Source organism: Epargyreus clarus, unplaced genomic scaffold (assembly GCF_041222505.1).
Source record: "Epargyreus clarus isolate Ecla_fem2 unplaced genomic scaffold, WU_Ecla_fem_2.2 ptg000034l, whole genome shotgun sequence".
Taxonomy (NCBI): domain Eukaryota; kingdom Metazoa; phylum Arthropoda; class Insecta; order Lepidoptera; family Hesperiidae; genus Epargyreus; species Epargyreus clarus.
In genome coordinates, this window is record NW_027332239.1 from 9417711 (window position 1) to 9428720 (window position 11010).

Sequence of the window (11010 nt, forward strand, 5' to 3'; positions counted from 1 at the left end):
ACAGGTCAAGCTAATAAAAACGTGGTAAAAAATCGGTTACTATGTGTAACTGGTATATTTTAAAGTATTTATTCGTATGTATGTTGACTTCACTATTACCAAAATCGAAAATAAACAGTTATGGATATGTATGGGATTGTATGGTGTTACAAGAATCTAGTGTTGATCCCTTACAATCTCAAAGTAGACAAGTTTGACTACAACGTACTAATATTGTATTTCATTTAATTATATCTAAGGCTTGTTTCCGAATGGAAGCAGTAGCTAGAGGCAGAGTGCTTAGACACAAGCCATTCGAGAGGCAGTTGTTTCAAGTGAACATTGGCAGAGTTAATTAAGGAGAGGTAAAAAAAACTCAATTGAAAAAGATAATTTTATTTATTATATAAAAATATGAGGCATTGCTTGGTTTCACTCCTATATTTTTTAAATTTCGGCGAGGTACCTTCGTGACTCTTTATTAAATGCGTAACGCAGTCCTTAGGTGTAGCATTTTACTATCTGATATCCACTAATAAGGCAAGAATGATGTTCTACTAGGAGCCAATAACATGTTCATGAGTGGCACTGATCACTTAACATCAACTGTACAGAGCACAACTTATTTCACAAATTTCAATTATTAACATAATAATTGTCAGGCACTGTGTGTGTTGACAGAAGAAATTGTTAAAGAAGTCATCCAGGTTTCAAGGGCCAACTAATTTCACATGTGTAAGGACGTATCTTTTTTTATAATATAGGAATAGCAGACGAGCATGCAGTCCACCTGATGGTAAGTTGCTACTGCCGCCCATGGACATCTGCAATCAACCCCAAATAGGATTAGATATTTCTACTAAGTACTAAGATGGAACGCCTCGGAAAAGTCTGTCTCCCTTACCACACCCTTTAAACCGGAACACAGCAGCGTGTAACACTGCTGTTATTAGGTATAAATAGGTGAGGTGGTGGTGTCGCCGGAGTCGAACCACAAAGGGTTCTACCACCTTCAATCTGTTGTTCTACATAGGTATACTTAACATTTTTAGTTCCCGCTGAGGCATATAAACTAGTATTCTGCCTTGTATTCAGTATTTGTTAGAGATGGACTGATGTATGATCGACTCGAGGTAGAACTTCTGTCCTTTTGTTAATTGGTTACAATAGGTACCTACCTAACTACCTTAAGCAACTAAAGTTCTGTCAGTCAACTTATGGGGGGTTAAAATATCGTAGTACCTTGTTATACCAATTTGTATTGGAGCAGCGTGATAATGTCCAAAAATGTAAGAGAAGCCGTTGCCAACAGGACATGAATTGCAGCCAAAGAGGTTTCTACGCTTTCTACACTCACAGCCCCACACTAGGATTCCCTGTATCGTGGGTACTATGGACACACACAGAGACAAATACACAAACACCCAGACCCAGAAACAGAAATCTAAATTCATCATTTAGAAATCTGTCTGGCCGGAGATCAAACCCGGGACCCTCTACGCGTCAGACCGGCATGGTGACCGCTCCGCCACGCGGGTTTCCATGATTTTCATAGATACTTATTGATCAATACTTTTTATTCTGCTTCACTCTGACACCATTTCGGATGGATTGGCGTTAAACATATAATAGGTAATAAGTTTTGGTTGGTACTTTTCCTCCCAATGTGCGGTCAATTACAGATGATTTCTAAAATTTGGGACATTAAACATGTTATGTGATTGTTATTTCCTAAAAATACATGACTTGGCAATTTCAAAACTGAATCATACAACATTGCCAAAATCTAAATTGGTGGGTAGCTAGACAAAACACACGTGAAAGCTACTTTGTCACTCATGAGACATACATAATATAAAATACATATGACATACATAATATAAAATACATAAGACATACATAATATAAAATGTCACTTACGAAGGACGTAATTTTTTAATACATATAATACAATTATTGAAAACTTGCATCTTAAAAATTTATTACAAAATCTGACAACAAATAAATCATAAATTAGGTAATGTAATAAAAGTTTGTGAAGAAGCGATATAATTTTAATGGTATTTCATGTGCATGTAATGTTGTGGAAAACGAGCTTATAGTCCACTGCCGACCATGGACATTTGTAACTGATCCTTATCCCGCGGAAACCCTGTGTCTGTCAGCTGTACCATTTTCTTCAAAATAGTAAGTAGGCAGTAACGTAAACAGTGGATACCTACTATAGGCCCGGATCTAGGGGGGGCAAGCCGGGCCATATGCCCCGGCGGCACATTCAGAGGATGGTCAGACCGTCCGCTCGGTAACGACGCGACAAGTACCAAACCACCCACTTAACAGTGGGGTTGGTCTATTTTTGATACTTGTTCATTATATTATATTGTTTTAAATAACATTATATTATTATGAATAAATATTATAAATCCAGGGGGCATTCAACCACTTGATAATCTGCCCGGGCAAAGAGGGTATCCTCGAGACCCGAATTTCCTGCCCACCGCCCTTATGTTGACACTGCCGCAATATATGTGCGCCCGGGGTGTAAGACGTCCCAGATTAGTAGTTAGTAGAGGGTGGTCGAATTCACACTTTACAAATGAATGGACAACTCATCATTGACTTAATTTGACCTACAGTACACGAACATTATTATATGCGACGCGCGTAGGCATAGTTTCAGTTTTTGCCCCGCCTAAAAAAAATTGAAGATCCGGGGCTGACCTACAAGCAACCAGTGAGCAAGCGGCGGGGCCGTAGAGTAAGGTGTGGTGAACAACTCTCCTACCCGTAAAAGCCTCAGAGTTAGGCACAAAATACAAATGGTAGATGCGTTCCCACAGGCACACATTCGTAGCAGAAATGATTTTATGTATCGTTTTGTTGAATTGTATACAACTTATTATCCCTGTCCATTATTTTCCAAAAAGAACTTTTGTAAAAGTATTGTATATTAGTAAAGTAACATATAATTTTATCCGTTATTAAAGATGGAAACATTATTGTTAAAGTACGAACAGTATATTTGACTTTATTTTTGCCTATGATATGGCCTGTATGTAAAATATGATCTACGTAAGTCTTAGTATCTTATAATATAGAATTAGCAAACCAACATACAGTCTACCTGATGGTAAGTGGCTACTGCAGCCCATAGACATATGTCATCAAGCCCAGATAAGATAAGACAAGTGGGCCATAGATGCATTGCTATCTTTAATTAGACCAAGTTGGCACACGTCGGATAAGTAAGTAGACCTTACCATAAGCTTCAAACTGGGAAGGAGCAGCGATGAACGCAGAATGGCGGTGGTGCCTTCGACAAAGGGTTATTTCATCTAATTCAAGTAAAGTCCTTATTATTTTGTAGTAGGTTTGAAACGTGAGGTATGTAAATTTGTTCATGTTCTTTGCTTCTAAAATCTTGAACCCATCGTAGCGCTGGTCACGACGTTTCTTCTTACACCGACATAGGAACAAAATCAGCTTTCACAATGATCTCAGAATATTAAACAATCTGTCAAATCATTATGAAAACCAGTTTCGTAATTCCGTAATGTTGCTTCAAGTTTCTTCTTTCTTCGTTCTTCGACCGTCGACTATTCTCGTCTTGGCACTTGTGATACTGATCGTGATACGCCATACATAACGATACATTTACAAAATAAAAATAAAACATAAGAGACAACAAAGCTGTAACGAATGTATGTAGAATTAGAGACAACGGCAGGGCACAATAGAGCAACATGAATGGATTTGTCATCGCTCGATTGGGTGAAGTATGCGCCGGGAATGGGATGTGACGTGTGCGCCGGGACGCTCCTATTAGCCGCTGCTGGATGACATCATGCTGACTCAGGCCACCGCAGGGCAACAGTTTCTCACGGCGCCGTTGGATCTGTAACACGGGAAGCATTTACTAGACACTTATAGAATGAAATGAACCGTTAAGAAATCTATTAAATAAGGCTTCATACACTTATTGCCCTATAAGATTTATGCTCAGTCGATACATACGAAAACGAATACACAATTTTTCAAGCAAAGAACTGTAATTCAAATTCATTTAAAGTCAGATCTGGCCAGGAATCGATCCCGGAACCTACAGTGCGTCAGATTGGTCACGCTCCACGCGGGTATCGAATCAACGAGTCCTTCATGTGTTTCATTTGGAATATTTTATTGTGCCTATTTAACAATATCATCGCCTAATATAGAAATAAACGAAGGCGGCAGGGCGTACGGAGCGTGGTAGAGCAATGCGGGTTCACCCACATCTCTCTAATTAGGCGAGGCGGAGAGTGCGCCAGCTATGCGCGCCACTGGCCACAAATGGTGCGAATAAGCGCCTCCGGCCTTGTTAGGGCGGTTGCGCGGGAGTCGCGGCGCCGCTACAATTGTTTCGCTAATTTATCGATGCCAATAACTTCCAACTACGCGCGGGTGAAGAATATGCGGCCGTGTTGAAGGATACTTGGAAAGGTTTCAACGAAACAATTCTAGCTGCTTAATTTGTTAGCGAATGTACCTACCTACATAGGACTGTACATACAACGATAGATGCGGTCGAACGACCTATTGGAAATATTGTTACCCTCTCAGAACATATTACATAGAGATATGTAACTGCGTTCATTTAACGATAGATGTCTAATTTAAATAAAGTTAGAAACTAAATGGTAAAAATAATTTATGCGACTTGAAATTGTGTAAGCATTTAAAATGTGTTACATTAGCTAATAATTAATAGTAGGGGTCAATAATGTATGGTGGATGCGAAGGCGTCGGGAGCAGGTGCGCTTGAGGCTACAAAGCAAGTGACGTCACATCCGCACGGACACTCAATGAGCGCGCACTATGTGGGCCACACGTGTCACCGGACCACTTCCCCCTGCCCCCGCCCCCGTCCCCCCACACGGGCACACCCGCACCAACAAACACTGCTCTAATTGCTGACAACTATGGGAAATAGCGCAAATGTGCTACTTTTTATCGTAAAGTGTATTTGCACTCGCGATAATGACATAAATGTGCGGACTACGTACTTATATTCGTGCTCGACCAGGAACTTTGAAAACTACGGGCGCAAAATGCTAAATGTAAAATTAGCAACAACTACATGTAAATGAAATATAGGTATCTAAATACGAATTAAAATTTAGGTGACCCAATTAATATATATTGAAGGGAACAGAAAAAACACGGCACAATAAGAAACGGCGAAGGAGCGCGGGAACTGCTCACGAAGGGGCAAACAGAATCGCAAAAAGGGAAAGCGTAGGGAACAGGGGCGACAGGACAGATTCCGGCAGCGAACGGCAGATGGGATGGGTGCAGATGGCGCGGATATAGCGAGGGGGTCGCGGACGTCGGTCGGATCGGGACAATGGGCTTAACATTTAATTTAGCTCGCGGAGTGACGAAACGAGCGGCCGGCTGATGTCGCGCAAGTATGTAGGGCGGGTGACGCGCCGCCTATTGATAGTGCTGCGAGCCGCACGCCGGCACGCCGGCACGCCGCAACCGACACGCACCGCCATTATTCTCCTAACAATCCGATGCTCTAGAATGCGGTACAGAGCCTGCATACAAATTTATCATGCTCGAAGTACTCGCTGCAATATGTACCTTCACCGACCAGTATTTTAGACAATCAGTAAGGGACGACATACTGGGATAAGTAACGGAACCCATTTAGTTAGGTATGTAGCTATTAGCATATTTTAAAAGAATATTACTAGGAATAATTATGTTGTAATTATAGTGGTAGGTAGTACTTAATAGGTTTAAGTAGATTTGTTATATTAGTACACAAATACTATGACGGATTGGAATTCAAAATAATTTGATGAGTGTGTCCTATAATTAACGATTACTAAGGCATTAAATTATTCAATTAATAAATAAAAATAAAATTCGAAAGACGAATAAAAGTGTTATTAAAATAGAAAACGAGCCCAGAGCGCAACACGAGTGTTACGTGGTAGAGTCGGATCCAATTGAGATATCTCGTTATCGAGGCATCTCCGAGCTACGGCTGTAAAGTGGGAGCGCTGAGTTCGGCGAGTGCGCAGGCGCAGGTATAGAGATAGAGCGAGCATTCCGCGGCTCTAACGGTGAGTTATTTCGCCGACCACACAGCGACCGGCGTGAATGGCCGGGAGATGCAGCGCAGGCTGCAGCGCGCCCCGCAGCCTGCGCCCGCCCCGCGCCCTGCGCCTCGCGCCGCGCCGCATTCCGTCGAGCGGCGAGCGGCGAGCGGCGCGCTCACTTGCGCAACCTCCGCCGCCGCATTCCATTCATAGCGGCGCGCGACTCTGTACACCGCGCGCCCGGCCGCCGCAGCCGCCGCGGCCAGCGCCGGCCCGCGAGCGGCCACCGCCCTCGGCTTCCCGGAACGAGCGTGCTTTTTCAAATTTTAGAGCGTTACGCCACATTTCTTTGTAAAGTTCATTGCGGTCGGACGGTGTGAATTCCGCCGGACGTTGACCTCTTCCGCTGGCTTTCTCCGACTCTGTGTTTGCTATTGGAACGAATCTATTAATTGGAGAAACTTACTTCACACATGAGCGTGGAAAGTAGACTGACTGAGCTTTAGCCTGGGCGGTCTCCGAAGAAAAACCTTATCACGCAATAGTTCACAATAATTCGAGGTATGTCGGACGAGGCCTTAGACGTAAGTATGCATCTAAGTCGAATGCACTATGAATGACGTAATACTATATACTTAATTTAAAACAGTGTGTCGTTTAATACATACGAGCAAGGCGTAATATTTACTTTTGTATGTTTTATTTAAGTAAACAATTATTACGGCAGGCATATTTGTTTCAATCGTTAGGCGTTCGAGCACGAGCGAGTCTCGTTCCCCGATGTCGCGGGTGTCGAGCGGTGCATGCGGTCTCAGCGGAGCACTGCAAATTAGGAGCGGACATGCAGCGGAGGCTCCGCCGGCGAGCGCCGCGCGCGGCCGAGTGCCGGAGGCTGCATTCCTCCCCCCTCCGCGGGTGAAATGTCACCAAGCAGCATTCCAAAATATTTGAAACGACCTTTATGGCGCGAAAGAAAGTGGCCGAGGCGAGGGGCGCGGGGCCGCGCGACCGTGGGACAGCGGCGCGCGCGCCAGTCGCACGGCGCCCCCCCCCCGCGCCGCGCCGCCTCCCGCATTCCAGCGCGCCTCCCTCCGAATTTATTCAGCCGCGACTCGCTGCCGCCCGCGACTCGCTGCCGTGCGCTACCGCTGCCGCCCATCACCATCGCCACCGCCGCCGCCGACAGTTCGCACGACACTGTCGCACTCCGAGAAACATTGCCGCAGAGAAGTAACACGAGTATCATGATCGACCTACATCGTTTGAGAGTTCACTGATAGTATTCGGTGAACTGTTGAAGAGGCCCGATACGATCATATACGGGATTAATACTGTTGCGGAATTTTCTCTATTGGATAAGTCTTCAAAAATGGGAATAAATAACGTAACGGTTCGGTGTAACCGTGTACGCCGGGCGGAGCGGCGCGGCGGCCGGGAGCGAGCGGAGGCGGTGTCGCAAATAGCCCGTGACGCGGCGGGCGCTGCACTTTCGCGCGGTCATGTGCCCGGCGCCGCAGCCAGACGCTCGTAATCGCTCCTCTATTTAAAAACGTCGTCGGCGACGCCGCCGGCGGCGGGGAATGTGCCGGCGACAATGCACGCGCGTCAACGACCGCTCGCAGCGGAAGCGACACACTTCCAGCCCGGAAACTTGCGCCCGCGCCTTAAGGGACCGACCGCGTACTATTTATAATCGGCGCAGGGCGTACGGATGCGGCCATGAACGAGAGTGATGTAATGCACTTATTTTGAGTTGATCCCCTGATGTTGTGCAGTTTATAGATACGCAGCGTTCGGTTCGGATGTGGAATTCCCATTCCATTAAAATAATCTTAATTTTAATTATCAGGAAGGAAATGCCAAATATTAAACGTAACTTATAAATGTCCTTTGTGTTTCGGAATTTAGAGAATTTTATATAGAATTTGAAAACAAAAGTTAATTATGTAATTTCAACATTTCGCCTAAAATATTTTTACTGCTGCACTCTGATGCGAATTGTAAGTTCGTGTTTATGTATTGACTTCACTTTGCACATAATGTTCCTGCCAATGAGCAAAAGTTCCAGTTAGTACTATATTCCAAGGGGGCAAGAAACTGAGACTCGCTTCAGACATAGAAATCGCGCGCGATGACGCGAGACGGCGCTGACGTCACACTGCCCTTCACCGTACAATATAAGAGAATAGCTGTTATTTTCGTAATAACTTTCATTAGTGGCCAGAAAATCCTCGTTATTGTTTTCCAAGATGCGTACTGTATAATGAAAATAAATCAATATCACATTCAAAGACATTCATCTGAATAGTAGAGATTGACTGAAACTGCAGGAAAAAACGTCATCTACACGTTATTAACTTATTACCAATTAGGAGTAAGTCGATTAACTATCAATCAATCCGAAATAGTGTTATCGTGAAGCTGGATAAAAGGTTTTATACGAAATTTTGGCAACATCCAATCTACGAGTACAGCCCTATATTAAGTCCCTTATTAGTTACTACATTACTACTACGTTGCAAATTAATTAGTAATCGCGATAGAAATCTCATAACAGGCGAAGATTAGACATGTACGGTTGTGGATGAGTTTCGTTCCGGTGTCGAACCCGCTCATTAACAGGCGAGGAAAGCAAGGGCCCACCGGAGATAAGGTCAATAAATACGCGGCTCCGTAGCTTATAATTAATAACTGTGCGATAACATCAGAGGGCTATTACCGAAATACATCAGTACCCTCAGTATGAGTTTTTACGTTTGCTCGAAAACGTTCATCGTTTACGTTTTCGCTCACACAGCGCCCCCGTGGACCGTATCGGAACTGAAATTCTGACAAAAAAAGGGGCAATAACGCAGTCAAAGTAAAATTAAAAATGTAAAAATTAATGCATTTTATTTATACTTGCAAAATTAAATGTTCTTACAATTGACTATTCAGTTTTTGAATACCCATAATTCGAAATTTTTACGTATATAATTTATACGTAAACATTGAACGTTTTCGAGCAAACATAAAAACTCATACTAAGGGTACGTCGTATCAAAAGCTCGTTACGTATTCAGTTGCTGTTGTCTCTAACGAGCCGTGCGGTGTGCTCTGGCTACTACACCTTTTGGCTTTAACAGGATGAAGTTTGGATATTAACATCTATTTATATGTAGAGAAATGAATGTATGTCTATCTCTTTAAGGCTAATATAAATCATATCATTCATACAATCAACATGAAACTTTAGGAAGTTCTTGAGTACAATCCCGGGAAAGTTTCTATCTTACGATAGGTGGCGACGGTATTATAATCGAATTTAAACAGAATTATACGAATAGTCCCAGTTTGTATTTGAGAACCGACAGATGGCGCTGATTACCGATCTTAACCGACTTCCCAAAGAAGAGAGGTTATCTATCCGTCAAGTATATCTTTCTTATGAGAGGACAATGCCTGAGACTACTAGTGTAACACGAATGTTAGTGACTTCTACAAAAGTACGATCTTTGGTATGACGGCGAATTTTGCGATAGGATATTTGGACATGGGTCAAAATCGGTTTAGCATGTAGCAGGCTTGCCACGACCGTCCAGCTAATGGACCCTACGTGCCCATAGCGCTGCGTCCTGCATATTAATTCACACTAAGTCACTTAAGTCTAACTCATCAAATTTTGATAGAATCATGATGATATGAATAAAATGCTTCTGGATTTTTGGTTTCAGACATTGTAAGATTTAGCTGTTGATGTGAATTTTACTGTTATGGAATATAAACAGGATTTTTAGGGCAATATTTTCATTAAAAAATCGCGAACAAGTGATTATCACATATTTGTTTTAGGTGAACATCGCTGTATATAAATATGTATCTGTATATGGTGAATAATGACAAAATTAGAACAGGAGTTTTACATAAAGTCGATCTCAAATCCCTTGTTACCTTTCAGGATTGAGGAACATTGAGTTGAAATGTTATAAGTCTAACATTAACCACAAGTGAGATTTGAACACATTAGCGCAAACATTGTAAGAAAGAAATAGGGTTACGTTTATAGGGGTGATGCCTTAGCAGTTGGCCTACAAAAATTAAATACTTATAAAGTAATTTTACCACTTTTACCTTAAATTACATAAGTAATGATAAATTGAAATGCATTTTACGATAAATATACCAAAAATATTAGGAAAATTATCTTGTCTCCATAAAAGTGTAGGTGCTACGCATCTGCTACGATTGTGCTACGAAATCTAGTCTAAAATGAAAAAAATATTATTTACATACTTTTTTATAATCTATAATAAATTCTGTTTATTAGTTCTTATTTGTCGCTTATTTATATCGACTAGTTACCTACAGTTATTTCAAAGCAGGTATATTTTGCAGACATTTCACATTTTGCCAATGCGTAAGTCTTGCTGAATACACTTTCAAAGAAATACATTCTAGCTGCGTATCAAGTAACTAGCTATGCGCATTTTATTTGGTTCACAATAATAACTTTTAATAATTTATGATGTTTGTACAAACATGGATATGGCAGAGTTCGACTTCGAAAGGTGGTGGAATCAGTATAGTTTGACTGGGGAGGTACCACCGCTACACCTATTTCTAGCGTAAAGCACTTCTTGCGGTTTCAGAGGAGTAGTGTTGCCTGCTGACTTATATTTAAGGCGATTATCTCGATCAGGAGTGGCAACATATTTGTGATTGGCTTCAGGTCGAACCACTGTTGTATATGGAGTTGGTTGCATGTGTGCATGAGCGGTAGTGACTAATTAACGTGGGATAGGTTGAACGCAACAGTCCAACTCTTAGCAAGTATTCTCGTGGTCCGTGTTCACCTGTAGTTAACTCCACACAGCATTGAAGTCTATCATAGCCATTTTTCACAAAAGCTTTATTACCACAGAGAAGTAAGTTTTTTAAATTCGTACACAATTGAGTAGAAGTG

At 42.3% G+C, this 11010-nt stretch overlaps 1 pseudogene; it reads right to left on the minus strand.

Moving 5' to 3' along the window:
- Positions 1-359: 359 nt before the first annotated feature.
- Positions 360-6413, minus strand: LOC140756176 (uncharacterized; annotated as a pseudogene).
- Positions 6414-11010: the final 4597 nt, after the last annotated feature.